We start from the raw sequence: 4352 nt of genomic DNA, 5'->3' as shown, positions 1-4352 counted from the left end.
ACTTTATTTTTCCTTGTTTCCTTTCCTCACTGAGCTATTTTCCCTGTTGGAGCCCCCGGGCTTATAGCATCCTGCTTTTCCAACTAGGGTTGTAGCTTAGCAAGTAATAATAATAATGATAATAGCCACCTGACCCGTGCACTCACAGAGGCCTAATTACTAACTAGCTTTTTCACACCTGTCCCTTACACATCACAACTTTGGGAATGGCAGGATTAAAAACGCTTCAGGAAAGACAATTAATCTAACAGCTTTATTTTTATATATAAATCATAAAGATGAGCTCATAGCTTTCTGAGTATGCAACATGACTCCTCATTAACAACTGCCTGTCAATCAGCCTGACTGGGGTTCGAGACCCACTCAACCTTTGTAGTTTCTTGTGGTGTCTGCAACCCGACCATCCTTGCAAGCTAAGAATTAGATGTTCGGGGGGAACCTATAGGTCTACCTGCTGAGTCATCAATAGCCCTTACCTGACCCTCCCTGGTCCTAGCTTGGGTGGAGAGTGGGCTTGGGCGCTGATCATATGTGTATATGGTCAGTATCTAGGACATTGTCACTGACCCTTGCTTGTGCCATTCATGAGAGACCTTTAAAAGCCAAGAAAAAAATAAGGCTTTCACGATCCTGGCATCGTATTAGGCAGCTTAATATAGCAAAAGAAACCCAAGCTCTCAAATTGAGAATAGGCCTAGTTTCTCTCTCTCTCTCTCTCTCTCTCTCTCTCTCTCTCTCTCTCTCTCTAACGCAGACCTCTGCTTGGACACAATTACGTTTCATTTTTACCCATAAGTATCGGATATTATTATTAAAAAACAAAGGAATAGCAGACAAAGTTATCAAATGTGTGTGTGTGAGAGAGAGAGAGAGAGAGAGAGAGAGAGAGAGAGAGAGATCATATATACCCTATAATGCTAAAGCGTAGTTTTTTGTTAGTCTCACTTGCTGCCAAATGTAAATGGAACGTCTAATGCAATATCAATATTGTTAAGGGAAATAATGTTGTTAGGGTGAAATTTGGCAACGCTGCTCATCTGTCACTCAAATCATTTATTTTTTGAAATATCAATTAGTTTTTTGTTTATAATGTGTCATTTATAGTTATTTTCATTATATTATCTGTATTATTTTCATCTTTATTGTGAAATGCAACGGACCGTAGATGTTAGTCCTATCCCATTTCACTAGACTAACTGTAAGAAAAATTAATTATCTTCTCAGGAAATTAAGCCAAAATTATTCAAACAATAGAGAAAACCTAAATAGAAAACAATGGAGTAGGCTTAGTTTTACGTATCAAATTCATTCACTTTATCCTAAACGAGAAGTAGACGTGTCTCGTGTTCGAATGACTTTAATTCTAACTTAGACTTCGCTTAAGTAGTTATCATTGTAAATGTTTTACGGTTTTAAGAATAGAATAGGCATCTGTAAATCACGTCACTTAGGCCTACACTAAAATAAAGTATAAATTTCTCAAATAAAGTTATGATTAACAAAATTAAATCTAAATTTGTATATATATATATATATATATATATATATATATATATATATATATATATATATATATATATATATATATCACTAACACAATTTTTATATCCTGCAATTTGGCGCCAAAATCTTTCCTAAAACCTCCAACTCTTTCAAAACGGCAAAGTAATATGAAACTATGGCTCAATTCAGAGGAAAATTTCTAGTTTCATTGAGCGAAATAATATGAAAATATCGTTCAACTCAGAGGAAGATCATAAAGGGTCTCCCAATTTGAGTGCTTCAAGAGTAACATGTTAATCTGAGATATTAAAAAATTCGAACCATAATCATTTGAGATCTTTTCATTTATAACAATAATATTCATCCTCCTCATCATCATCATCTCGTACGCCTATTGACGCAAAGGGCCTCGGTTACATTTCGCCAGTCGTCTGGGCTTTCGAATCAATACTTCTCCATTCATCATCTCCTACTTCTCGTTTCAAGCTTCATTGTCCTCAGCCATATAGTGAGCTAATCACCATACGTTCAGCTGGGCTCCACAAAGCACCAGAAGAGTTGGAAGACCCAGGCCTACATGACTGAGGACTACTAAGCATGAAGTAGATGAGCAACGGGTAAGCATTGATTTAAAAGCTCGAGATAGAGACGGCTGGCGAAATCCAACCGAGGCCCTTTGCGTCGATAGGCGTAGGATATTAGTGAGATAGGCACTGCGCATCACAAGGAACTGGCTATCCTTTGATGTATCTAGCCAATGAATCCCCCATGGATTTAATCAATTTATGATAATAATAATAATAATAATAATAATAATAATAATAATAATAATAATAAATTAGTTAATGATAATGTCACTGCAATAACTGTGCACTTGAATAGGTGTAACACATATACTTTAAAATTTTTTAGTTAAGAGGAATAATGAGTCTCACGTGAATGAACCTGAAATTTGTATGTGTGTGTGTGTGTGAACAGGTTTGTACAAATGGGTCTAACGGTCTAACCTAGTTGAGTTGATCACAATGTACAGTGCCACATAACTGAAAGTTCACATTCAATACATCTAAGTTGAACAAATAAAAATGTCAATGTAAAATCTAAAAAAGGATTTGCCGGACAGACATAGAAATTCGAAATGGCCTACACACACACACACACACACACACACACACACACACACACACACACCCAAAACGTTGGCCTACACTTAATATACCTTTTTAAAACCTATTACAAGTTAAACGTGTAATGTATAATAATTGGTATTACAATAAAACAGGGCATTCACACACTCTTCAAGTAAGTATAGATTGACCTCTGAAATTGAAACGCCATCAACCGTCATCGGTTCAAACTACAACTCCGACCCCCGCCCCACTCCCTCCTAGAGAATGACACACACACACACACCCAACAAAAGCCCCCCCCCCCCCCCCCCCCTCCCATACCTCAACCACAGACCCATGGCCATGCCACTTCCCGCCGACCTAGACTATATTTGGTCCCACCAACTTTTTCTCTTTGTTAAATTATATTTATTCGTATTTGCTTCTTATCTCTTTACATCACACTTTCCTCATTTAATTCGCTTACTAGTAAAGCTATTCTAAGTTCTACTTCAGATATATTTTAATTCATTCTTTTCCTTTCAACCATGTCTATACATTTATTCTCTCTCTCTCTCTCTCTCTCTCTCTCTGAAGGGAGTATACCTGGAAAGTGCCTCGTTCCGCAATTATATGGATATCACTAAGGGGTCGGAGCCAAATTACACAAAGAGTGGTTTACATACTAGAAAACATCAAACAAGCTATAGCAGATTGCGTTTAGGATATAAGTATTTGTGGGAGGTGACAAATGATAAAAATTCCAACATAAGAAACTGTCGTTTGTGTGAGTTATCTGATGGGCACAGGTTACATCATTATATTGGAGAATGCAATGAAATTGAACGTTTTAGAAGAGAAATTAAAACTTTGTCATTCCATGTTATTCTCGGCCATTTCTTGGATCCTAGGGTGTTTTTGGAAGTTAAGAAATATTACCCAAATTTTGCAAATGCTTCCTAGCTTGCCATATTATTATTATTATTATTATTATTATTATTATTATTATGTTTACTCATTATTATTATTATGTTTACTTATTATTATTATTATTATTATTATTATAGTTGTCATTATCATTATTATTGTTATTATTAATGTCATTATTGTTATTATTTGTCTAAGTAAAGGGAATAATATCCGTTAAGGTAAACTTTCCGATGCAAGCCTGCTAGGGGGTGCGCCATTTGTGTTCTGCTGTATACGTGTGCATGTATATATACATTGTATGTATGTATAATATTGAACGCAATAAAGTTATTAAATCAAATCTCTCTCTCTCTCTCTCTCTCTCTCTCTCTCTCTCTCTCTCTCTTAACGTGGTTGGAGGGTTTTTTGTATCATGCCCAGCAAATTTGTTATAGTCAGGGACACCCATACTAGGCTACTATTGGTTTGTTGTAAGCTATCAGATAAGTCTCCCGCCATCACCAATCGGCAGTTGGCCAGAGTGGTGATGAAACCTGGCCAAACTCCTGTTAAAACGGCAAATGGCAACACTGCCAAATCAACTAGGTATATAACGTCTCTTTGACATAACATAAGATTTTTATAAAATTGTCAGACATATATTGGAATTTTTACTCCAATACAAATTACAAATACAATATACATTGCATCGGAAAAGAAATTGTCTTAATACACTAGAGAGAGAGAGAGAGAGAGAGAGAGAGAGAGAGAGAGAGAGAGAGAGAGAGAGATGCTCTAGTCAGTTCCACTGAGAGTTTCATGAAGTATTAA

This window comes from Palaemon carinicauda, chromosome 3 (assembly GCF_036898095.1).
Source record: "Palaemon carinicauda isolate YSFRI2023 chromosome 3, ASM3689809v2, whole genome shotgun sequence".
NCBI lineage: Eukaryota > Metazoa > Arthropoda > Malacostraca > Decapoda > Palaemonidae > Palaemon > Palaemon carinicauda.
The sequence above is the reverse complement of the archived record's forward strand: the minus strand, read 5'-3'. Positions refer to the sequence as shown.